The 26,621-nt window shown below is 48.7% G+C and overlaps 1 protein-coding gene across 4 annotated transcripts in view; it reads right to left on the bottom strand.

Annotated features, from left to right (window-relative positions):
- The window catches only part of TEAD1 (TEA domain transcription factor 1), a 248,592-nt gene extending 241,209 nt beyond the window's left edge, over positions 1-7,383 (bottom strand). For 2 of the 4 annotated variants that reach the window (XM_068260969.1, XM_068260968.1), the window contains exons 1-2: positions 7,265-7,382; positions 4,043-4,162 (exon numbers count right to left, since the gene is read on the bottom strand). The gene's annotated coding sequence lies outside the window, so the exon portion shown is untranslated. Of the gene's footprint in view, positions 1-4,042; positions 4,163-6,770; positions 6,829-7,264 lie in introns of those variants that run through there. The other 2 variants (XM_068260967.1, XM_068260970.1) reach the window with 2 other exon arrangements.
- Positions 7,384-26,621: the final 19,238 nt, after the last annotated feature.

Below are 26,621 nucleotides of genomic sequence, written 5' to 3'. Positions count from 1 at the left end.
CATAGGATGGGAGTACGGTGATTAAGGTGCGTGAACAGGTAGGAGACATAAGGTGGAGGACACTGCCCGAAGGCTTACAATCTAGAGGGATGGGTGAGGGAAGGGTGAGTATTTGCCACAGCTGATAGCTGTTTAGTTTTGAGTCTTTTAATGATAGAGTAAAATGACAAGAATCCTATTAAAAGGGCAAGCTTGCCTAAGGACCTTTTTTTACCGAACTGTAAAGAAAAAGCCAGTTTCATACTATATCAATTCATATCCTAGGTGCTGGATATGGATATATTCCCCCTGCAGTCCCTAAGATCATCCATAGATTTACCAGACCATTTCTTCCCAGTACTGCCGAAATATAACAAAATGATCACAACATGGCTGGGTCCAAACTCCACCCACAACAAATGGAACAGGAAAATGCTGAGGATACCTAGTCCTAGAGTGTTGCGCTTTTCCAAAGAGGATCGTTCCACCCAGCAACTAGGGAGAAAGAAACTCCTCTTCATCCTCATGGCGAGCTGGCTTTGCCTATAACAAAAACTGCAGCATGCAAGAGAAGGGCCTGACCTTGCCCTTACCAACAATCTTCCCATCTGTGCCAACTCTAACGCTTGTGAAGCCATCAGTGCTGGAAATTTTTTTAATTCTCTCTATAGTAGGCTGATGATAGAGCAATGATCCAAATTAATTGCACGGCCTGAATTTCAATCAATTTAATCACGTCTAACTACGATGGGATATGTAATTAATCACCCAGTTACACCACAGGAGCAATCTAAGGGCTTCATCTCAGGTAATTTGCTCTAAAATATAGCCGATTGTTGAACATTATATTTATTAGACGACGCACCTCTTGAAATTAATTTCAAACATGGGAAGGGGAGGGGGAGAGGAAGAGGGGGGGCAGGGGAGGTCTGTGTGCTACCAGTTGCTTGCATGCGCTATCAGCACGCCGTGGCTTAAAACTGGCGTGTTTTAGGAATGGGAAAAGGAACATACATTTCACCAACCACCTTCAATCCCAAGTACTGTGCAACCCTCCTTATGCTTTTCCCTCTGAAGAAAAAAAAAAAAAAAAAGTACACTTGAGACTTGTTCAATGCTTTCAGACATTCCATTCAGCCTCTGACCAGCCTGTCAATAGCTGCAACCCGTAAAATAATTGGCATTTTTCAAAAGCCAAAATAGCTGACCGACAAAACTGAGCCAAACCCAGTGAAAACCCTGTCACAAATGGATAAAAAGAAAAAGTGCATATGCGACAAGATTTAGGCAAAAAAAAAAAATAATAATAATGTAAAACATAAAATACAATTCAATAATCACTGAGCCAGTGCTAAAAACATTGAAATGGAAATCGCGACCTGTATTTGGACTTTAAACCTCATTACATTTATTAATTCAGTGGCTGCTTTGCATTCCACAGAAATTGGTTGAGCCCCTGTGCCAGTGTGTAAGAACATCATTTTACAGACGAATAAGAAAATGGGCTTCCAGTCTCACTGTAAGAGGGATAAGTTTGATGTGGGCAGAGGGGGCATGGAGGAGATAATTTTGGACTGTACACATATAGGGTCAAAAGGGTGAGACAAGCAAACTTTCTCCTTTGCTATTTATTGAAGGGGGGGGAGAGGCGGGAGGAAGAAGGGGGGGAGGGGGGGGGGAAATATAAAAAAGACATCAGCACTCAAAGTATTTAATCAGGCCTGTAAATCTGAGCAAAATTTCAATCCCCTTCACATTTTGCTATCCGAATTCTTAACGCAATTTGCTCACGCAGCTATAAACTACATGATCAACCATTTCCTAAAGCTAAAATAGAGATACTTAAGTCAGAATTTGCAAAAAAAAAAAAAAAAAATATTTTGAATTTTTGGGAAACAATTTTATATTTTATTTTTTTTATGGTCTTCCCTACATGATAGGTGGGATGTTACAAGATCCTGATTTAAAAGAAGAAGTCAAGCTTCATAACCTTGCAAAGCCACATGGAGAGAGGTTGCATCATAGGACAGATAGTATTAAAAAAAAAAAAAATTCTACTAACTATACAAACCTTGCAAAAATAGATAAATATAGAAAAAATGGAGGGCAACAGGCCTGACATGCAAATTACTGGGCAAAAATCAATTTGTCTCTGGTGTCAGTCTAAAAACCCTTTTTCAAAGTAAAAGCAGCTTTCTTTGTAGAGAACAGCCCAACCCCTCCAGGCAAGGTGCTTATGGGATTTACTGTGAATTATTTCATCATTAAAATAGCTTGCAGCCTCTCGCGGGAGAAGCCAGCAGCAGACAATCTAAATACTAGTTCTGTATCCTTAAATACATTCCACACAGCCGTAATTAACAATATTCTGCTGGTTAAAAACACAATTGGGCCGTGCAGAGGAGCAGCTGCAGGTCTCAGACTTTGGCTTTTATTCTTAAAAAGCTGCCTGGCTCTCAGCCCTGCGGTGCCCAGAGAATACCCCACATTGATGCAAATATTGACAATCAATAAAGTTTAACACTTCCAAATATTCAAAACATCCTGTGTAGCAAGAGTTGGCTTCCAGGAGAGCTTGAATGCAATTATTTACAGAAACGACACAGCGTTGGAGGAGGAGGAACTGCTGCTCTCTCCAATTTTAAAAATTACAAGGGCCCCACATTTAACAAGTAAGAACAAGTGGAAAGCAGTCAGCTGAACCCTCACCCGCCCCTTCCACAATATCTCTCTCTCTTCCCCCCCCCCCCCCCCCCCCAGCACCCACCTGCAAGAGTCAGAAAATGCTTGCACGGCCCTGATCTACAAATTGAACTACCCTCTTGTGATATCACAGGACTTCCTAACAGAGGCAGGTAAAGGGGAGAAGAGCTATTAACCCTTGCTTAACCACATTATTTAGGGCAGAAAGACAGAGCTAACTACCAGAGGAAAGGTTGCACATATAGGAACACCACAGTAGCCCACAAGCCTGTGCCATAAACACTATTCATTATTTTCATAAAACCCCAAATAGTTACATTTGGTATTTGAGATGGCGGACACGTTCAGTTTTAGGTTAACAGTGCAATAATTACAGATTATGAAATAGATTTATATTGTATTTTTTTTTTTTTTTTTTTTTTTTTTACACAAATGATATGCATAGCTATATACAGTATACACAAAAAATAAATTAAAAATGTCACTGGGTGGGGGGAGTTCAAGGGTTTCATGTGCCAGTATGCCCAATCAAAGCTGGTAGGTGACAGTTGATTACCCAGAGGCTAGCTACTGGATTTGATAGTCTCAATTCCTCTCCCTTACTAGATACTTTTTTTCTTTTAGGAGGGCGGGGGGGGCTATTACAACATAAAATAGCAAAATGTTTGGCACTGGCTGAGATTTACACAAGTCTGTAATGACACACATACATATAATAAATATTACACACATAAAAGCATTTTAAGAGACATGGACGTAAACACACACACAGATATACAGAAATCTGGGCACTTTATATTAGCAGGTTGTTCACACTCCCTCTGCAAATTTAACTGGAGTATGTAAAGACACAGAATCCCCCCAAAAAAATCCATGCACAAACAATGCAATTAGACTGCAAACAAGAAAGCTTAGTGTAATGCCGGGCAAAGTAAAACATGTGCCACAAAACATAAAAATGCTATTGAAAAGACTAATAATGTAAAGCTGTGACACAGTAAGTACCGTATTTCTTTTTTCATTAAAAAAAATGCACAATTTAAAAAGGAAGGGGGGGGGGGGGGGGCACAAATCTATCAGGCTGCCCTGAGATAGCAGATTCAAGGTTTTTCTTTTGTTTTTATTTTTTGGCCTCCTTGGCACGGTGATCTCTTTGTTTTTGTACAAGCAGTGTGCTGGAGAGGGTACATGACTGCAGAATGTGTTTGCACTTCACAAATAAAAGCACAGATGATCACACAGACATCACCAAGGCAGCAGCCTATGCCGAAATGTGTACCTTAAGAACACAGGCTGTGCAGGGAAGCAACAGATGGAAAGAGGTGGCAGCGGTGTGCCTGGTTTTTATTTTTTTTCCTACCAGAAGGGAAGTTTGCCGGGAGGAATCCTTTCAGACCTGCAGCTAGCGTTCTCTGCACGTTGGGATTCCGCTGACTCCGGACTCTTTCCCACTTGAACTTGGAGAGGAGCAGCAGCAGCCCTGGAGAAGGAGGAAAAGAAAACATCTTTGACTTTCATGTCTCCCCATGCAAGCTTAGAGTGCACAGTTCTCCAGATTGGGGGGGGGGGATTGTCTGCTGCAGGGGGCTGGTTTTCCTTTCCCAGGCAGATCAGGCGTTGCTAAGTTCTTCCTTCTTCAGGAAAAATTCGAAAAATGTCCTTTTTTTTATGTCAGAGCTGCTGCTGAGTGAGCCAGACAGGGAGATGCAGACCACTTCACAACTCTCTCCAAACAGCAGCTCAACTCTCCTTTGACATTTCTTTGAAAATCTACCCCCCCCCCCCCCCCCCCCCCCCCCCCCCCGAGACAGCACACACAAAAAATGTAGTGAACCCCAAGAAACTAAATTGGGGCAGGAGCCCCAAAGTCTACCAAGTCCCTCAGGTTAGTGCATCAAGACTGCAAATGGAAGAAGACTTTGTGGATTAGACCTCTGCACATCAAGAAAAGGACACTACATAAACAGTGCAAAAAGGCTCTCGGGCTTTCACGCAGGATTCTCAAATTTGCAACAACCCAAAAGCTGAAGACTACAATAATTGCCATGGATTCATGGACTACTGGGCCTCTGGATTGGCAAGCTTTGGATAAACCAAGGACATGACTAAACCCAGTAAAGACTTTGAATTTCCCCATACACCCTAAATACATAAAACACCTCTAAACACCAAAACACTGCAAGGCCTCCATAGCCTAAAGATCTTCACTACAAAACAGACTACTTGTTGTATCCTAAAACTTCACCTCAACCACAGGACCATCTGACGCGCACTTATGTGTGAAAAGGATCAGCGCCCTATGGCATGGAACCCGAAACTGGAGGATTAAAAATCATATTCAATTACACCCCAAAATACCACAATCCTCAACTCTTCAGACTTCTGATTTGGCAGGATTGGAACTACTGTATATGGAAAGCAACCTCACTTACTTTCTGCAGGCCCCCACACTTACAAAATCATCCAGGAATTGGGGTATATGTCCTAAAACTCTAGGGTGCTGTAGATGTCCAGGGGGAAAAAAGCATGCTGCAAAAGTATTGGGCACAAAGGGTACTGGTCCCAAGTCAAACAGCTTCTAGGAGGGCCCTACAGAAGTGGCATAGATGTAAATGCATATTACCCTAACAAAGTGCAGCTTCAAGAGATCTGTAAACGCCCAGCGATAAACATTTTGGTTCACTTTTGAAACCTTCATATTTAGCACAATTTAAAAAAAATTGCCACAGTCATTGTGCTGATAAATAAAAAAAATAAAAAAATCACCAACTAAAACTTTTAATGTCCCCAAAGAGCTGCCATAGTCCTCAGAAATAACTGGACATTCTGTCACAAGCTGCATTTAATGTAAATGTTTTAATTAAATATATCAATGCAGTTGGTAAGGTGCAAAGTCTGGTTCGCTGCCTTGGAGCTCCTATAGACAGAACCCTATTTCAGCAGCACCCCAGATATCCAGATATGTACCCCAAATCTGCAAACTACTCTGGATCATACTTGAAACGTGCAGTACCCCAATATGTGAAACAAACCCCCTTAACAATACACCAGTTCAGTAAAATACCAAAACGTATACAATACTCTAATTCTGCAAAGTATTATTCTACAGAAAACCAGGACTCCTACATAAATTACGGTATACAACTTCGACAGCATTCCAGGATTCTAAGCAGGACCTTAATTCTGCAGAAAATGTGGACACTGAATGGCACCCCAACTCTGCAAAACTACAGGACTTAACTGACAGTGCCTATAATACTACATGCACCAAATCTGCAAAGTACTCTAGGGAAATTAACCAGATCTGCAGAATTCTATGACTTTGTGGACAATACCCAAAATCCACAGCACTCCCCACACTGTATGTACCCTAATTCTGCAAAGCACTCAAGAGAAATTCCTCAAATACTGGAACACCCCAGGTCTCTAAAAAGCAGCTTAACTCTGCAATAATCCAAAACTTTGAATAGCAACTCAAGTTTTACTCTAGCATTCCACAAATGTATGAAGGATGCCTAGAATTCACAGCACCCATCCAGCACTGTTTGTACCCTATTTTTACAGACTAATCTGGGGCAACTAGCCAAATTCTGCAGCATCTTAAGTGTTAGTGAACAATCACTAAAATTCACAACAAACACACAGGACTGATATCACCAGAGTTTTGCAAAGTACTGTATGCGTCTGAACACATACTGCAGCGCACCCCAAATCTACAGCATCTCAAGAATGCAAAGTATAGATGACAATGCTGCACAGAGCTCTGATATGTCTTGACTTCTGCAACACCCTGCAGTTCTAAACACACACTGGAACTCCAAACAGCACCCTAATTCTGCATCACCTTGAAATTCTGAGTGGTACCCCAATTATGTTGGGCTCCATCAATTTGTGCATAATCTCAAAATTCTGGGAAATACTTTAACAGAACCTAGTACAACTCTACAGAGAGTACCAGCACCCAGAAAAGCAACCCACAATTCCAAGTATAGACCCAGTTGTTAAAGTACTCTTCTAACTATGGCAGGACCCCCAAAACTTTGAAACGCACTACAGGACAATAAACGTCAGGACTTTGCAAAACATACCCCAGTCCTGCGAAGTTTTCTACAGCATGTTGCTCTATTCCGCAGCACCCCTTCAGCCAGCCATATGCACCCCAAACTTTGCAGCAACCAAACAAAACAAAAAACAATGCAAGCACCCCAAATTCTGCAAACTTCAACCCCTCCAAGCCTACACCCCTCCCCACTCAGAACTGTACCACCAGCACCCCCAAAGAGCTTGGACTGGGGTCCCTGCCATGGAGAGCTGTCACGTGACCTGTGACAGAGTAGTGCAGCCCCCCTCCCTTCTCCCCAACCCCCACTTTTGGAAAGTGCCAGAACTCCTGGAGTAGAACACCACCCCCCCAGCCGGCATTACTGGGAGGTTTACAGCCAAAGTGACAGAACTCCATGACGTGTAGCGGCGAAGGACAGCAGCCAGCACCCCACTTCGTCCATTGCATAGGGGGGGGTTGGGGGGACCCCCCATGCAGAACACCCCCTCCCCCACCCGTCTCCCCACACCCAGCACTCACCCCGGCCGGCTGTCCCCGTGCGCCTATTGTGTGGCCGGCCGCGCGCTCAGGGGAGCGGGACTGGGCGCGAGCGATGCGCGGAATGCTCGGAATGAGGACAGGAATGAAATGAACGTCAGGACCGAACCAGCGGAGTGCAGGGGGCGTGTTCCGAGTGACGTCACGCTCCTCCTCCCTCACTCCTGGATCCCTCCCTCCCTTTCCTGGCGTCACGGGGAAGTCCGAGCAGGGCGGGAAACGAGGCAGTTCCGCCCCTCCTTCGCCTCCTCCCCTCCTGTCTCCCAGAGGCGGCCGGGTCACGTGGTGCGGGAGATGTCACAGGGCTGCGCGCTCCGCAATCGGCTGAGGAAAGAAGGGGAGGGGGGAGAAAAAGGCGGGAAAGGTGGCTATGAACAGAGGAGGGCCCGCGGCGTCTTTCGGTGTCCCCAAGGAAGGGACTCCGCCTCACCCGGGGTTGTTATTATCTCTGTGGGGGCTGCTGTGGATGTGTCTCCCGTGAAGGGCCCATATCTCTGGATAGCAAGCAACACGTGTTCACTTTTAAAGTGGAAACTTCCGCTCTATTTTTTTATGCATAACTTTTCTGGAGTTTTGGCTGTTTTGATGTAAGGATGGTTGGAAAATGTCAGCAGAATTCCAGTTTCCTGATCAGAAACGGACTTCCTGTCTCGGAAAGCAGAATTCCGCAGATATATCGCTTTACTGCAAGTTGGAAATTTTAGCTCAATCACAGTACTGGAAGCATTGACCTTGGACCAATGAGAGAATGCAGATTTTTTTCCCCAGAAATTGGATTGCTGCAGTAATTGTAGGCATACCTCCCAATTTTTTAAGATACCAAAGAGGGACACAAAGAGAACTTGAGATGAAACTAAAAAAAAAGCATGCATAGCTGAGCCTTCCTCCGGCCAGATATGAATATGTTTTTGTTTCATCTCAGGTACACTTTAAGACACGCCCATGCCACATCTCTAACTACGCCAAACCACACCCCAAAACGCTTTGTTTCACAACGATTTTGCTGCAGTTTTCACAATCGCTCCCAAAGAGCTGCATGCAGATTTTTGCGATCCTAAACATTGCACACTGCAGTTTTGAACGTACCCGTAAGTCTTCCCATAAGAGGCCACTGCACTAGCAATTTGATGATCCTCAGCAATCGCAGGGCAAACACCATGGGATCACCTGCGGTGTGAGACAACCCTAAGAGCAAGAGACATTTTTATAATTCACAGTAAAATAGGCAGCAAATTAATTTAGTGGATAGAAATAAAGTTTACAGTCACAAGTTGAAGTCAGTGGTTAGTTGCAAGGGGTGCAGAGTGGGGTGTGCGTTACTACATTACAATAGAGGCTGAGCAGCAGTGGGTAGTAGGTGCCAACTACTAACCTCTCTCCCAATAGCATCTCATACTGTACTTCCCTGCACACCTCCCCACAACACCTATTCTTGCTACCTATCTTTTCCCCTACGTGCCGGTTCACACTGGCACTTAGCTGCTAAACTGATCAGTGTAAAAGGATATGATTTCCGTGGATACCACAGGATCCATTTCTCATTGCCACCAATGCAATGCTTCAGCATCCATCCACTATTGTTTGCTGGGCTCCGCTGTCTGGAAAATTTGCTGTTTTTAATTGCCAGTGTGAACTGGCCCTAACACCAGCACCCACTATTCTCTCCAGTGACACACAAGCGTGCGGATAGCAATGCATTTTGTCGCCATGCAGTCATAAATGTAATACAGATAAGAGGTTCCGTAAAAAGGGACCGGCAACGCTAACCCAGCAGCAGCACACGTGATGGAACAGGAGGAGGCGCAGGAGGAGAAGGCCACGCTTTGAGGCGCAACCCAGGCCTTGCATGAGGACAAGAAGCGTGCAGATAGCAATGCATTTTGTCGCCATGCAGTCATAAATGTAATACAGATGAGAGGTTCAATAAACAGGGACCGGAAACGCTAACCCATCACAGATGTTCATTGTTTATGTTACTTGGTTGGGGTCCGGGAGTGTTGCATAGTCGTTTCCAATCCAGGATTGATTCATTTTAATTTGAGTCAGACGGTCTGCATTTTCTGTGGAGAGGCGGATACGCCGATCTGTGACGATGCCTCCGGCAGCACTGAAACAGCATTCCGACATAACGCTGGCTGCCGGGCAAGCCAGCACCTCTATTGCGTACATTGCCAGTTCGTGCCAGGTGTCTAGCTTCGATACCCAATAGTTGAAGGGTGCAGATGGATTGTTCAACACAGCTACGCCATCTGACATGTAGTCCTTGACCATCTTCTCCAGGCGATCGGTGTTGGAGGTGGATCTGCACGCTTGCTGTTCTGTGGGCTGCTGCATGGGTGTCAGAAAATCTTCCCACTCCAAGGACACTGCCGATACCATTCCCTTTTGGGCACTAGCTGCGGCTTGTGTTGTTTGCTGCCCTCCTGGTCGTCCTGGGTTTGCGGAAGTCAGTCTGTCGGCGTACAACTGGCTAGAGGAGGGGAAGGATGTCAATCTCCTCTCTAAAGTCTCCACAAGGGCCTGCTGGTATTCTTCCATTTTGACCTGTCTGACTCTTTCTTCAAGCAGTTTTGGAACATTGTGTTTGTACCGTGGATCCAGAAGGGTATAAACCCAGTAATTGGTGTTGTCCAGAATGCGCACAATGCGTGGGTCACGTTCAATGCAGTCTAGCATGAATTGAGCCATGTGTGCCAGAGTCCTGCCAGAATCCTCATCATCCTCTTGTGAGCGTTGTGATAGTTGTGATGCATCATAGTCGTCACCTTCTTCCTGGTCTGCTTCTGCTGACCATTCGCGCTGAATTGTGGAAGTCCAACGTGCACCGCTCTGGCCCGCGTCAGTGGTGGCATGAAATTCCTGCTCCAACTCCAGCTGTTCCTCCTCCTCTTCTTCGTCATAGCTGCTGGGGCCAGCGTTTCCTGAGGCAGATGGCCTGATGTTGGTATCATCACGCTGATCGTTTTCTCCTTCAGATTCCCCCAGTTGCATCATGACAGCTGTTTCCTTGATTTTCAACATTGACTTCTTCAGTAAACACAGCAGTGGTATGGTAATGCTGACTGAAGAGTTGTCACTGCTCACAAGCAATGTGGATTGCTCAAAATTTTGGAGGACTTGGCAGAGGTCCAACATGTTGGCCCAATCGGATCCACAGAAGCTTGGCAGCTGTCCGGATGCGCCTCGGTACTGCGCCGTCATATACTGGACCACTGCACTCTTCTGCTCGCAAAAGTGGGCTAGCATGTGCAGCGTAGAATTCCAGCGCGTAGGGACATCACACAGCAAGCGATGGTGGGGGAGATTGAAGCGCTCCTGCATCTTGGCGAGTGCCCCCGAAGCAGTACTGGAATTTCTACAATGTTTGGCCACTCGTCGCACCTTCAACAGAAGATCGGTCACGCCTGGGTATGTCCTCAGGAACCGCTGAACTACTAGGTTCATCACGTGTGCCAGGCAAGGGATGTGTGTCAGCTTAGCCAACCTTAAAGAGAATCTGTATTGTTAAAATCGCACAAAAGTAAACATACCAGTGCGTTAGGGGACATCTCCTATTGCCCTCTGTCACAATTTCGCCGCTCCTCACCGCATTAAAAGTGGTTAAAAACAGTTTTAAAAAGTTTGTTTATAAACAAACAAAATGGCCACCAAAACAGGAAGTAGGTTGATGTACAGTATGTCCACACATAGAAATTACATTCATACACAAGCAGGCTGTATACACCCTTCCTTTTGAATCTCAAGAGATCATTTGTGTGTTTCTTTCCCCCTGCAGCTATTTTTCACTGAAGTGTCAGGCTGTTTCTTCCTGCAGAGTGCAGACAGCTCTGCCTGTATGTAATTCCTCAGTATGTGAAAGCCCAGCCAGCTCAGAGGAGGATTTATCCAGCTTGTAAAAGATAAGAGAGAAAAGAGAATCTGCCCGAATCTAAATAATACACAGGCAGTGTGCAGAGAGAGGCCTGGAGGAGGGAGATGCATCACAGAACCACAACACTGAAGAACTTGGCAGCCTTCCAGACACAGGCTGACAAGAGAGAGATAAGTTGATTTATTACAGAGATGGTGATAGTAGAACGTGCTGCAGTAAGCCAGAACACATTAGAATAGCTTTTGGAACTTGTAGGATGAGAAAAAACAGGATGCAATTTTTGTTACGGAGTCTCTTTAAAGCGCGAATGAGATTACTCCCATTTTCACACACAACCATGCCCGGTTTCAGGTCCAGCGGTGCCAGCCACAAATCCGTCTGTTCCTTTATTCCCCTCCAAATTTCCTCCCCTGTGTGCTGCTTATCCCCAAGGCAGATCAGCTTCAGCAACGCTTGCTGACGCATGGCAACAGCTGTGCTGCACTGCTTCCACGATCCTACTGCTGCTGGGTTAGCGTTTCCGGATGAGGTACAGCTTTGAGATGCGTTGGAGGAGAAGGAGTCAGAGAGGTAGGTGCTGCTGTTGTTATCCAGTGGGAGGGACGGCGGTGCAGCTGTTTGTGGCGTGGGCAACACCCGCGCCGTAGCAAGTGAGGAATCGCTGCCAGGCTCCACAAGGTTCACCCAGTGCGCGGTAAGGGAGATGTATCAACCCTGGCCGAACGCACTCGTCCAGGTGTCAGTGGTGAGGTGAACCTTGCAGGCAAGGGCATTCTTCAAGCTTCGGGTTATTTTGCTGACCACGTGCTCATGCAACTCAGGCACTGCAGAGCGCGCAAAGTGGTAGCGGCTGGGAACCACGTAACGTGGGATGGCCACTGACATCATGCCCTTGAAGCTGTTTGTCTCCACCACTCGATATGGCAGCATTTCGCAGGCCAGAAGCTTGGCTATGCTGGCTGTTAGTGCCACGGCCCGGGGGTCATTTGCTGGCAATTTCCTCTTGCGCTCAAACATCTCAGAGACAGACAACTGAACCGTAGGGCTGCACACTGAAGGGCTGTTGGTTGTTGTGTTTGATGAAGACTGGGAGACCTCAAGAGCACTATTCCGGAAGTGACAGTGTCAGCGTCGTCTGATGTTTGTGAATGTTGTTGTGAACCACGCAATGGCTGGGCTACAGCTGCTGCTGAGGAGGGTCTGGTGGTGAGTCTGGTGACCCCAAGGGAGGCAGTGTTGCTGGTACCCTGTCCTGCCGCGTTTGCCCACAGAGTGGGATGTTTGGATACCATGTGGCGGGTCATGCTGGTGATGGAGAGGTTGTTAATATTTTTCCCCCTGCTCAGGCGGGTCTTGCACACCTTGCAAATCACCATGGTACCATCCTCACTGCAGTCTTCAAAAAAAGGCCAGACTTTGGAGCACCTGCCTTGCTGGCGATTTCTGTTTGCGCCTCTTTTGCGTCTCACTTGAACTTCCACGCTTGTGGTGCCTGAAATTTCGCACCGCCTACCTTGTGGCACAAGGCGAACTCGTGCAGCAGTGGGTTCTTCAACAGACTCATCTGTGCTGCTACGACGGCGATGTTCTCCTTCACATACAAAATCTGGGTCTGTGTCCACATTGTCCAAACCCTCCTCTTCCATCTCCTCAAACTCGTCATATGTGATTGTGGGCCGCCGCCGTGGAGTAGAGCTCCCCAGAACAACCTCTGCGCAGCTCACTCCAACGTCGTCTTCCAGATCTTCTCGGCCGACCTCCTGCAATTGAAACCCCTCCTGCCCAACTTGCTCTGGGATTTGGGTTTCAAAGTCCTCGGACTCGCCTTGCATTTCAGTGCGCGGCGCATTTCCCACAGTAAATGGTTGTGAATCCGGGCACAACATTTCTGGCTGTTCCATTGACCTTTGAAAGGTGGAAGTTTGTTGGGCTGGGAATAGCTCCTGCGAATACCCCATTGTGTCCTGAGGAAATTCTTCGGACTGGTTATTTGGCAGGTGTGTGCGTGGTGTCGCTGCCGGTTGTGTCAGCTTTGTGCCCACTGGCTCCTTGTAACTGGCTGAGGGCTCGGACCTCGTGCGTGATGTGCTGGTGCTGCTTAACCCACTGCTGGACACTTGAGAGGTCATCCAATTAATTATCTGGTCCTGTTCTTTTGGATTTGTGAGGGTTGATTTCCTGGACAACATGGGCGGTATTGAGTGGGTTTTCTTCGGTGCTCCACTGTGGCCTGTACGTGAACCGTCAGGGGAAACACCTCTTCCCTTGCCCCTCCCTCTTTCACAGGATTTCTTCTTCATTTCACTTATCCTTACAGTACACGCTGACTGGCAGCAGTACAGTGGCAGTACAGAAATGCTATATAGTGGTGGGTGAGCGGTGTACTACTATTCCCAGCAGCGACACAGAGCACAATGCTATACAGTGGTGGGTGAGCGGTGTACTACTATTCCCAGCAGCGACACAGAGCACAATGCTATACAGTGGTGGGTGAGCGGTGTACTACTATTCCCAGCAGCGACACAGAGCACAATGCTATACAGTGGTGGGTGAGCGGTGTACTACTGTTCCCAGCAGCGACACAGAGCACAATGCTATACAGTGGTGGGTGAGCGGTGTACTACTATTCCCAGCAGCGACACAGAGCACAATGCTATACAGTGGTGGGTGAGCGGTGTACTACTGTTCCCAGCAGCGACACAGAGCACAATGCTATACAGTGGTGGGTAAGCGGTGTACTACTGTTCCCAGCAGCGACACAGAGCACAATGCTATACAGTGGTGGGTGAGCGGTGTACTACTGTTCCCAGCAGCGACACAGAGCACAATGCTATACAGTGGTGGGTGAGCGGTGTACTACTATTCCCAGCAGCGACACAGAGCACAATGCTATACAGTGGTGGGTGAGCGGTGTACTACTGTTCCCAGCAGCGACACAGAGCACAATGCTATACAGTGGTGGGTGAGCAGTGTACTACTATTCCCAGCAGCGACACAGAGCACAATGCTATACAGTGGTGGGTGAGCGGTGTACTACTATTCCCAGCAGCGACACAGAGCACAATGCTATACAGTGGTGGGTGAGCGGTGTACTGCTATTCCCAGCAGCGACACAGAGCACAATGCTATACAGTGGTGGGTGAGCGGTGTACTACTGTTCCCAGCAGCGACACAGAGCACAATGCTATACAGTGGTGGGTGAGCGGTGTACTACTATTCCCAGCAGCGACACAGAGCACAATGCTATACAGTGGTGGGTGAGCGGTGTACTACTATTCCCAGCAGCGACACAGAGCACAATGCTATACAGTGGTGGGTGAGCGGTGTACTACTATTCCCAGCAGCGACACAGAGCACAATGCTATACAGTGGTGGGTGAGCGGTGTACTACTGTTCCCAGCAGAGACACAGAGTGGCAGTAAACACAATGCAATACAGTGGTGGGTGAGCGGTGTACACAGAGTGGCAGTAAACACAATGCTATATAGTGTGGGTGAGCGGTGTACTACTGTTCCCAGCAGCGACACAATGACTGGGGGGACCCTGGCTAGCCTGGCTGGAGAGAGAACTACCCTGCCTGCCTACCCAAAGCTAAACCCACAGACAAATGGCGGAGAAATGACGTGGATCGGGTATTTATTTACCCGAACCACGTGACCCGTTCGGCCAATCAGAGCGCGTTCGGGTCCGAACCACGTGACACATTCGGCCAATCACAGCGCTAGCCGAACGTTTGGGGAACGTTCGGCCATGCGCTCTTAGTTCGGCCATATGGCCGATGTTCTGCAGAACCCGAACAGTGGCGAACACTGTTCGCCCAACACTAGTGCACACCGGCAGTTTGAGGTTTTTAGCAAACCGCAAACGTGCAGCAAGAGGCACGTTTGCGGCTTGCTAAAAACCTCAAACCGCCAGTATGCACCAGCCCATAGAGATACATTAGCCATGCAGATTTTCAGGCGGATTTGGCCGGCGGATCCGCCCGGTGTGCACTGGGCCTCAGACTGGATTAGCTGCATGCTTGTTTCAGGGTGTGATTCAGCCACTATTGCAGCTACAGAGATCAGCTGGACTGCAAGGCAACTGGTATTGTTTAACAGGAAACATCCATATCACTCTCAGTTAAAGTTCCCTTTAAAGAACACCTGTAAGGAAAAAAGTGCCCCCGAGGGCTACTTACCTCAGGAGGGGGAAGCCAAATCCAGAAAGCTTTATTGGCAGGACCAATTACATTTAGCATTGCCAAAGAAAAAAAAAGCAATAACATGGGGGGGGGGGGGGAGTTGTGGGAATAAGGGAGAGGTATAGAGGGCTGGGGTATATAGCCTCTGGATCTTAATGAGGCTTCCCCTATCCTCCTCAGCCCTCCCAATCCTGTACTGGGACTAGAGATGTCGCGAACCTCCGATTTTCGGTTCGCGAACTTCCGCGGAAGGTTCGGTTCGCGGAAAAGTTCGCGAACCGCAATAGACTTCAATGGGGATGCGAACTTTCAAAAATAGAAAAAAATATGCTGGCCACAAAAGTGATGGAAAAGATGTTTTAAGGGGTCTAACCCCTAGAGAGGGGCATGGCGGATTGGGATACATGCCCAAAGTCCCGGGGAAAAATCTGGATTTGACGCAAAGCAGCATTTTAAGGGCAGAAATCACATTGAATGCTAAATTGCAGGCCTAAAGTGCTTTAAAACGTCTTGCATGGGTATACATCAATCAGGGAGTGTAATTAGAGTTCTGCTACACACTGACACACCAAACTCACTGTGTAACGCAGCGCAAACAGCTGTTTGCGTAGTGACGGCCGTACTGGACTGGTGTGCACCGTGGCCAGAGTGTAGGCCGTGGCGTTTTTCAAGCCCATATGGTCGCCGGGCTGAGGTAGCTCAATGATAGAACAACAGTGACTGTCCAGCTGATCAAATTTGGTCTGACCACAATGAAGCAACGACCTTATTATCTTTTGTGTGCCACCCCCACCCGAGACACTCAAATAGCCGGCGGTCATTGCTTCATTGTGATGCGCAAGCCCCTTCGGCAAGGTGATGATCATGAAGGGGGATGGGCACATGTACATGCCTTTTGTTTTGTTGTTGCAGCCGCCCGCAGTGCAGCCAGAAAAATTAGGCAGGCATGTACACGCACCAGAAAAATTAGTGTTAAAAATTCAGGAATCCGCCTAGAGTCCTGGACCCTGTTGGTGGTGGCGGAGAAGGCAGTCAAGCGGCCTGCAGGCAGAGATGCTGTGTGTGGGGACTGATTTAGTCTTAGGTCGTGCAGTAGCCCTCCGGGATCCATTCCTCATTCATCTTGATAAAGGTCAGGTACTGAACACTGTCGTGACTTAGGCGACTTCTCTTCTCAGTAACTATGCCTCCAGCTGCACTGGAGGTCCTTTCTGACAGGACGCTTGCGGCAGGGCAAGAAAGAAGTTGTATGGCAAATTGGGACAGCTCTGGCCACAGGTCAAGCCTGCGCAACCAGTAGTCCAAGGGTTCATCGTCGCTTTTCGCAGAGTCTACATCCACACTCAAGGCCAGGTAGTCGGCTATCTGCCGCTCCAGGCGTTGTTGTAGGGTGGATCCGGAAGGATTATGGCGAGGAGTTGGACTAAAGAACGTCCACATGTCCGACATCACCCTGAGATCGCTGGAGCGTCCTGTCCTTGCCTGCGTGGACTTGGGAGGAGGAGGGTTACTGCCAGTGGTACCTTGATTGCGTTTTGCAGCCACATCACCCTTAAATGCATTGTAAAGCATCATCGACAGCTTGTTCTGCAAGTGCTGCATCCTTTCCGCCTTTTGTTGAGTTGCTAAGAGGTCCGCCACTTTGTGCCTGTACCGAGGGTCTAGTAGCGTGGCCACCCAGTACAGGTTATTCATCTTGAGTTTTTTGATACGGTGGTCCCTCAACAGGCTGGACAACATGAAAGAGGACATCTGCACAAAGCTGGATGCAGACGTACTCTCCATCTCCTCTTGCTCTTCCTCAGTGACAGGACGCAACTCCTCTTCCCCCCCCCAGCCACGAACAATACCACGGGAACGTGGAGCAGCAGAAGCCCCCTGTGACGGCTGCCGCGGTGGTTCTTCTTCCGCCACCTCTTCCTCCTCCACAGAAACACCTTCCTCATCATCACCATCATCAGAGTCTGACTCCTCTCCTTCCCCACACGACTCCTCTTCTTCCTCCTCCTCCTCCCCCCTCTGTGCTGCCGCAGGTGTTGTGGGAACATCGGGTTCGTGTGTAAATGGCTCCCACGACTCCTGCTGCCGTAACTCTTCTCGTTCACGTTCCTCCACAGCTGTATCCACCACTCTACGCACAGCACGCTCCAGGAAGTAGGCGTAGGGGATCAAGTCGCTGATGGTGCCCTCATCGCGACTCACCAGTTTGGTCACCTCCTCAAAGGGCTCCATGACCCTGCATGCATTTCGCATCAGTGTCCAGTTGTTGGGCCACAACATCCCCATCCTCCCAGATTGTGTCCTTGTACTGTAATGATACAGGTAGTGGGTGACGGCTTTCTCCTGGTCTAGCAGGCGAGAGAACATCAGCAGGGTGGAATTCCAGCGAATCGGGCTATCGCAAATCAGGCGTCTCACCGGCAAGTTGTTTCTACGCTGAATCTCCGCAAAGCGTGCCATGGCCTTGTAAGAGCGCCTGAAATGCCCACACAACTTCCTGGCCTGCTTCAGGAAGTCCTCTAAGCAGGGCCGGATTTAGAGCATAGGAGCCTATAGGCACAGAAGTTCTTGCGCCCTAAGCTCCGCCTCTCAACACAGGCCACACCCCCAAGACACCCTCTTTTTGCTATGAAAGAAAACTATGCAAGGTAATGCATAGGTGCCCATTGAAATGGCGGTATGATCAGGAAATTTAGCCACCCGTGGAGCCCAATAAATAGCACGGGAGGGGGGGGGGTTGTTTGGTGGCTGTCATGGTTAAGCATTTGGTAGGTTGTTTGTGTGAGGGAAGACTGTTATGGTTAGCATCATGTAGAATGTTCCCCAACCCTGTCCTCAAGGCCCACCAACAGTGCATGTTTTGTGGAAATCCACACAGGTAGTTAATCAGCTCTGCAGAGACACTAATTACCTCACCTGTGCATGTTTGCGGTTTCCTGCAAAACATGCACTGTTGGTGGGCCCTGAGGACAGTGTTGGGGAACACCAATGTAGATTGTTTATGGGGAGGGGGGGGGAGGGAGAGCGGTGGGTTTAGCCTCTGGGGGAGGGTTGTGTTCTGAGTAGGGTTAGGTTGAGCTATAGTAAAAGAACGGTATTTAACCAATATTATTTACAGTCCTTTACATTTTAAAAGTATATATTGGTAAATTTACCAATATTCTACTATTGGCCTTCCTGGGCGCCTACATTTTCAGGCACCCTTTTATTACTTACACCACGCACACACAGAGATAACAAAAACATACACAAAGGTCGCACCCACAGATCTCTCACACGGACACACAGATCACACGCAGACACACAGACACACACAGATCAGAGACACACACAGTTCAAAGATATCACACGCACAGATCTCACACACACGCACGCACAGATCACACGCAACACAGACACACACAGATCACAGACACGCACAGTTCAAAGATATCACACGCACAGATCTCACACACACGCACAGATCACACGCAACACAGACGCACACAGATCACAGACACGCACAGTTCAAAGATATCACACGCACAGATCTCACACACAGATCACACACACACACACAGATCACACGCAACACAGACCACAGACACGCACAGTTCAAAGATATCACACGCACAGATCTCACACTTATCACACACACACACTGATAACACGCATCACAGACACATACAGATATCACACGCACACCAATCTTACGCACACATACCGATCACACACACATCACAGACACACACACTCACAGATCGAACACACACCATCACACGCATCATAAACACACACACACACACACTGATCGCATGCACAGATCGCTCACGCACACAGACACTCACAGATCGATCACACACACCAATCACACGCACACACCGATCACACACATCACAAACACACACACAGACCAATCACATGCACAGATCACACACACATACCAATCACAGACACACAGATCACAGACACCGATCTCACACACACAGACACCGATCTCACACACACCAACACTGATCACACAGATCAGACACACTCTCCTTATCCCCACATGCACACACACAAAACAAAACCCTCACTCCCCCTCCCCCAAACAGCTAGCTAACTTTCATTGCAAGAAGTGAATGTGAAGTGCAAGAAGTGAATGTACCGGCCACAGCAGAGTAACACTTTTTGTCTGCACTCCCAGCGCTGTCAGCAACCTCCCGGACCCCGAAACTGCGTGTGCCCCCGGCTTGACCCCTTCTCCCTCACAGTCGCAGGTGATGGATGGATGAAGAGGGAGAGGAGGGGGTTGGAGCTGACAGCCAACTCTGGCACCAGTTAGGAGAGTGAGAGCGCACTGGAATACACATGCTGGCTGGTGGCTGCTGATTTGAACAGGACGAGGGAGAGGGGCGGAGCTTTTTGCCTACCTTCACTGGATTCGTCTCTCTCCCTCTCCTTCAGGGTTCTGGGCACAGGCAGGCTTATTTCACTGGCAGGTAAGCGATGCCTTCCCCGCCCACGTGATTTCGGCAGCAGAGATTGTCTATGCACGCAGCTGCTGCTCTAGGCTTGTTGCAGCGCTGTGTGCACGCATGAATACAGGCAGCGGTGGGTGGAGACTGAGGGAGCGGATTGAGCGTGCAAGAGCTGCTGTCCTGCACACAAGCCACACATCACTGTATGTGTGGAGAGCGAGGCGGCTGCCGGATCCTGATAAAAGTGGGCGGGACGAGTAGCGCGGTCATGGAGGATCGCACTTCAAAGCTTTTTAAACTTTAAAAGGACAATTAAATACCCGCCTTTTACTTAGTCAGGCGCCTGTAGGCACGTGCCTAGTGTGCCTTATGGTAAATCCGGCCCTGCCTCTAAGCCTGGGTACTTGGACACAAATCTTTGCACGACCAGATTCAGCACATGTGCCATGCAGGGTATGTGTGTCAGCTTTCCCAAATTCAACGCAGCAATCAGATTGCTGCCGTTGTCACACACCACGTTGCCGATCTCAAGCTTGTGCGGGGTCAGCCATTGCTCCACCTGTTTGTTAAGAGCAGCCAGGAGAGCTGCTCCAGTGTGACTCTCCGCTTTCAGGCAAGACATGTCTAACACTGCGTGACACCGTCGTACCTGGCATGCAGCATAGGCCCTGGGGTGCTGGGGCTGTGTAGCTGGAGAGGAGATCGTGGCACCAGCCAAGGAGGAGGAGGAGGATGACGACAGCGAAGCGGTGGTAGCAGGTGGAGAGGAGGTGGCTGGAGGCCTGCCTGCAAGCCGTGGAGGTGTGACAAGTCGGTCTGCTGCGCAGCCACGTACTCCCTGCTTGCTGCCATCGGTCACCAGGTTGACCCAATGGGCTGTGTATGTAATGTAGTGGCCCTGCCCGTGCTTGGCAGTACAGGCATTCGTGGTCAGGTGGACCCTTGACCCAACGCTGTGTGCCAGAGATGACACCACTTGCCTCTCAACTGCACGGTAGAGTTTGGGTATGGCCTTTTGTGAAAAATAATTGCGGCCTGGTATCTTCCACTGCGGTGTACCAATGGCCACAAACTTACGGAAAGCCTCCGACTCCACCAGCTTGTATGGTAATAGCTGGCGAGCTAATAGTTCCGCCACGCCAGCTGTCAGACGCCGGGCAAGAGGGTGACTGGCAGACATTTGCTTCTTCCTCTCAAATACTTCCTTCACGGACAGCTGGGTACTGCTGTGGGCAGAGGAGAAGGAACCGCTCAAGGGAAGAGGCGGTGTGGAGCAGGGTGGCTGTGAAGGTGCAAGGGAGAAAGTGGATGAAGACGATGCACCTGATGGAGGAAGAGGAGAAGGAGGGTGGCTTGTCTTTTGAGGGGTGCTGCTTTTCCTCAGGTGTTCTTGCCATAGCTGTTTGTGCCTTCTCTCCAGGTGCATTCGTAAGGCACTTGTCCCTACGTGAGAGTTGGCCTTTCCACGGCTCAATTTTTGCTGGCAGAGACAACAGATGGCTTTGCTCCGATCTGAGACACACACGTGAAAAAATTTCCAAACCGCTGAGCCCCCCTGGGCTGATGGCGCTACGGTGGCATCAGCAGCTGACGTTGAAGGGCATGTGTGCTGGCTGGCCATAGCTGGCGATACATGGCGCCGGACACTGCCCCCAGCTGTTTCTGAGGACGAGCTCCCTCTGCTTCTATCATGGAGTCGTCTCCTCCTACTCCTCTCTGACTCCTCCTCTGAACTGTCCCCCTGGTCAGTATAGGCAAAAGCAAGTGAAGTTCCAGCACTCAACTAGGATTGCTACAGGAGGCCAGGCTGGGCTATGCTGTATAATGCACTGTAAGGATGTGGGTCCCTCTGAGCTGCGTGCTCCGGCAAGAATAAACAGTAGATTCGTAGGTATAGAGAGAGGAGGCTAAGCCAGCACTGCAGTTAGGGTACTTTATTGTAAAAAGGCACTTACAGTTAGACAGCAGCCAGGTGTCAAGGCAGGTTAAGTGGGCGCCAGGTCTGTGTCCCCCTGCGGACGTCCGTTTCGCGCTAACAGCGCTTGTCCCCATTGCGGTGAACAAGCGCTGTTAGCGCGAAACGGACGTCCGCAGGGGGACACAGACCTGGCGCCCACTTAACCTGCCTTGACACCTGGCTGCTGTCTAACTGTAAGTGCCTTTTTACAATAAAGTACCCTAACTGCAGTGCTGGCTTAGCCTCCTCTCTCTGTCCCCCTGGTCATCTCCTCTACCGGGAACATATGTGGTATCCGTATAATCGTCATCATAATCCTCCTGGCCAGCTGTGCTTTCTTCAGACACCTCCTCAAGTGCACCAACTTCAGGTGGTCCACCATCATCCCCATCCACACACCATATTATCGCCACCTAACTCAGACGTATGAGGTGGTGTACCTGCGCCTTCTTGTTGTTGTGGCAGTAGTGGCTGGGAATCAGTGATTTCACCACCAAATAACTCCTGCGAAGTGTCAAATGCAGCGGATGTGGTGCTTGTTGTAGCGCTGGTGGCTGCGGGAGATGAGGTGTTCTGTGTTAAAAACTCAATAACCTCCTCACGATTTTGGGAAGTGATGGCACGTGCCTTCTTCTGAGCACTGTATTTTGGGGCAGGTCCGCACGATATCAGAGAAACACCACCTTGCACAGACCTGCCGGTGCCTGGTGGCCTTCCTCTGGGCCTGCCTCTACCTCTTCCTCTACCTATTTTGTCCATCTCGGGGGGATGCTAGCTATATGCAGTGAGGTGGGTTCTCACTCAACACAACCGGTAGTTAGATGCAGTGAGGTGGCCAGGTGGGTTCTCACTCAACACAACAGGTATTGAGATGCAGTGAGCTGGGTTCACTCAACACAACGTTAGGTATATGCAGTGATGAGGTGGGTTAAGTAAACACAACAGGTAGTGGGTAGTTAGATGCAGTGAGCTGGGTTCACTGAACAGTGAAGGTACTTAAGATGCAGTGAGGTGGGTTCTCACTCAACACAACCGGTAGTTAGATGCAGTGAGGTGGCCAGGTGGGTTCTCACTCAACACAACAGGTATTGAGATGCAGTGAGCTGGGTTCACTCAACACAACGCTAGGTATATGCAGTGACAGTGGCGGCACCAGGAATTTTTTTAAGGGGGTGTTAAGCAGGTGCTGGACCAATTTCCGGGGGAGTTGACGACCTGCGGCGCGCAAATTTAAAGTGAACCCAGGGTTCTATGGTGGCTGCCATATTTATTTCCTTTTAAACAATTCTAGTTGCCTGGCAGCCCTGCTGATCTATTTGGCTGTAGTAGTGAACTGAATTACACCAGAAACAAGCATGCAGCTAATCTTGTCAGTTCTGACAATATTGTCAGAAACCCCTGACCTGCTGCATGCTTGTTCAGGGTCTATGGTTGAAAGAATTAGAGGCAGAGGACCAACACGTCAGCCAGGCAGCTGGTATTACTTAAAAGGAGATAAATATGGCAGCCTCAATATTATGCTCACCTCGGGTTCCCTTTAAAAGTGCAACGCAAAGACAGAGGGCCCAAGTATTGGTGCCCCTTTCCCCAGAAAATTCACATAATTGTGCATGTTTTCTCAAGAAAATAGACGTAATGTGCGCAGATTTGAATAAAAAACATGTTCAATAACCCCAATATGCACAATCGGTAGCAGATATGGCCCCAATATGCACAATCGGTAGCAGATATGACCCCAATATGCACAATCGGGAGCAGATATGACCCCAATATGCACAATCGGTAACAGATATGACCCCAATATGCACAATCGGCAGCAGATATGACCCCAATATGCACAATCGGTAGCAGATATGGCCCCAATATGCACAATCGGTAGCAGATATGACCCCAATATGCACAATCGGGAGCAGATATGACCCCAATATGCACAATCGGTAACAGATATGACCCCAATATGCACAATCGGCAGCAGATATGACCCCAATATGCACAATCGGTAACAGATATGACCCCAATATGCACAATCGGCAGCAGATATGACCCCAATATGCACAATCGGCAGCAGATATGACCCCAATATGCACAATCGGCAGCAGATATGACCCCCAATATGCACAATCCGTAGCAGAAATGACCCCAATATGCACAATCCATAGCAGAAATGACCCCAATATGCACAATCCGTAGCAGAAATGACCCCAATATGCACAATCGGTAGCAGATATGACCCCAATATGCACAATCGGTAGCAGATATGACCCCAATATGCACAATCGGTAGCAGATATAACCCCAATATGCACAATCGGTAGCAGATATGACCCCAATATGCACAATCGGTAGCAGATATGACCCCAATATGCACAATCGGTAGCAGAAATGACCCCAATATGCACAATCCGTAGCAGATATGACCCCAATATGCACAATCCGTAGCAGATATGACCCCAATATGCACAATCCGTAGCAGATATGACCCCAATATGCACAATCCAGAGCAGATATGACCCCAATATGCACAATCCAGAGCAGATATGACCCCAATATGCACAATCCGTAGCAGATATGACCCCAATATGCACAATCCGTAGCAGATATGACCCCAATATGCACAATCCGTAGCAGAAATGACCCCAATATGCACAATCCGTAGCAGAAATGACCCCAATATGCACAATCAGCACCACCTGAAAAAGAAAAGAAAAACCCATTTACTCACCTACAGCCAGAAGACCTTCTTTCCCGACCACTGGCACGACCTCCTTGTGGCGCGAAGCGCCCGCGCGCCCACGATCCTCTTCCTTCCCGACGTCACGACGAGACTTCCTGCTTGCATGCTGAGAGCAGGGCTACGGGAAAATGGCCGCCCGAAGTCTGCAGAACAGGGCTTCGGGCGGCCATCTTACCGTAGCCCTGCCTGCTGCTCCGTGCTGCCGCTGTGTGAACTGACTTGGCGTCTTTTAGACGCCTGAAGTCAGTTCACTCCAGGGGGTGCTTTGGGGGTGCTTGGACAATTCTAGGGGGTGCTCGAGCACCCCCAAGCACCCCCCTGGCGCCGCCCCTGTGCAGTGATGAGGTGGGTTAAGTATACACAACAGGTACTGGGGTATATGCAGTACTGGGTAGTACAATGTGCAGCTCCCTGTCACACACACAGGTAGTCACTGAATGTACTGGGCTGCTGGCAGTGGCACACACACTATCAATTAGCAATGCTGTGCATGCAACAAAAGTGTCAGTTTGACACACAGAAAAAAAAAAAAAAGTACAGGTTGAGCTCTGACGAGAGCTGTAGCTGGGTGCTATAAAAGCAATAACAATCAGCCAGGAGCAATCTTAGGCTTCATACACACTTGAGATAACAGTCTTTGGAAAATGAAAGATCACAGACCAATTTTACTCCATTCCATGTAGTATGAGAGCCATACTCTACACAGTCTATTCTATGGAGCTGCACTCCCCATCAGATAAAATCTTTGCAAGAAGCTGCACACAAAGATGCCCGTACACACTCAAAAGATCATTATCTGCAAAAGATCCGTTCCTGCAAAAGATCCATTCCATGCAAAATGCATTATAGTCTATGAGATCTGCAGATCATCATACACACCTTGTTTAACAGACTTCATCTGCATATCTGGCAATCATCTGCAGATCTGAAAATCCACCCTGTTGAATCTGATCTGCAGATGATCTGCAGATGATTGTCTGTTAAACCAAGTGTGTATGATGATCTGCAGATCTCATAGACTATAATGCATTTTGCATGGAATGGATATTTTGCAGGAACAGATCTTTTGCAGATAATGATCTTTTGAGTGTGTACGGGCATCTTTGTGTGCAGCATCCTGCAAAGATTTTATTTGTTGAGGAGTGCAGCTCCATAGAATAGACTGTGTAGAGTATGGCTCTCATACTACATGGAAGGGGGTAAAATTGGTCTGTGATCTTTCATTTTCCAAAGACTTTTATCTCAAGTGTGTATGAAACATAAGCAGCCAAGAACCTAACTAATCTGTCCCTAGAAGAACAAGTCTGCAGCAGCTCTCCCTAGTCTGTCTAATAGCAGGCAGACGAGTGACTGTAATGGCCGCCGGAGGCTGCCTTATATAAGGGGGGAGGGGGGGGGCTCCAGGGCTTAGTGTAGCCTGAATGGCTACAATGTGCCTGCTGACTGTGATGCAGAGGGCACACTGTACTGTATCATGGGCACAAAATGGCCGCAAAATATTGCCACCCTATCCAGAGATGCCCTCCTTAGATGGGAACCCCTGGTCAGCTCCAAGCCTTCATGGGGCTCCGCCCTGTGGGAGGCTGTCACCGCTCATGCCAATCACCTCGTCTCCAAGCGAGCACCAAGCAAACGCCGCCACAGAGGAAGGAGGGCCGGGGCTCAGGTCCGACTCAAAAGAAAAGGTCTACGCTCTCCCGTCCCCGCCATCCTATTAGCAAATGTCTGCTCACTCTCCAACAAACTGGACGAGCTGCTCCTCCTACTTGGAAGTAAACCCCATATCAGCAAAAACACCCCTGTTCTCTGTTTTACTGAGACATGGCTGAGCGAAAGCACCCCCGACGACCTCCTACATGTACCAGGCTATAACCTCCTCAGAGCGGATCGCGATGTTGCCCTCTCTGGGAAAATGAGAGGGGGGGGCACCTGCTTTTACATCAACACCTCCTGGTGCTCCAACATCATCACTCTCAACAAAACCTGCACCCCTGATGTCGAGTTTCTGGCCATAAACTGCAGGCCTCAGTACTCCCCCAGGGAGTTCTCTTCCCTTGTCCTCATCGGGGTCTACATCCCTCCCGATGCATGCTCCAAGACTGCCTTGCAAACCCTCAGGGACTGTATCTCGCAGTGGGAAACTGCCCTCCCGG

This window comes from Hyperolius riggenbachi, chromosome 11 (assembly GCF_040937935.1).
Source record: "Hyperolius riggenbachi isolate aHypRig1 chromosome 11, aHypRig1.pri, whole genome shotgun sequence".
NCBI classification, from domain to species: domain Eukaryota; kingdom Metazoa; phylum Chordata; class Amphibia; order Anura; family Hyperoliidae; genus Hyperolius; species Hyperolius riggenbachi.
The sequence above is the reverse complement of the archived record's forward strand: the minus strand, read 5'-3'. Positions and strand labels throughout refer to the sequence as shown.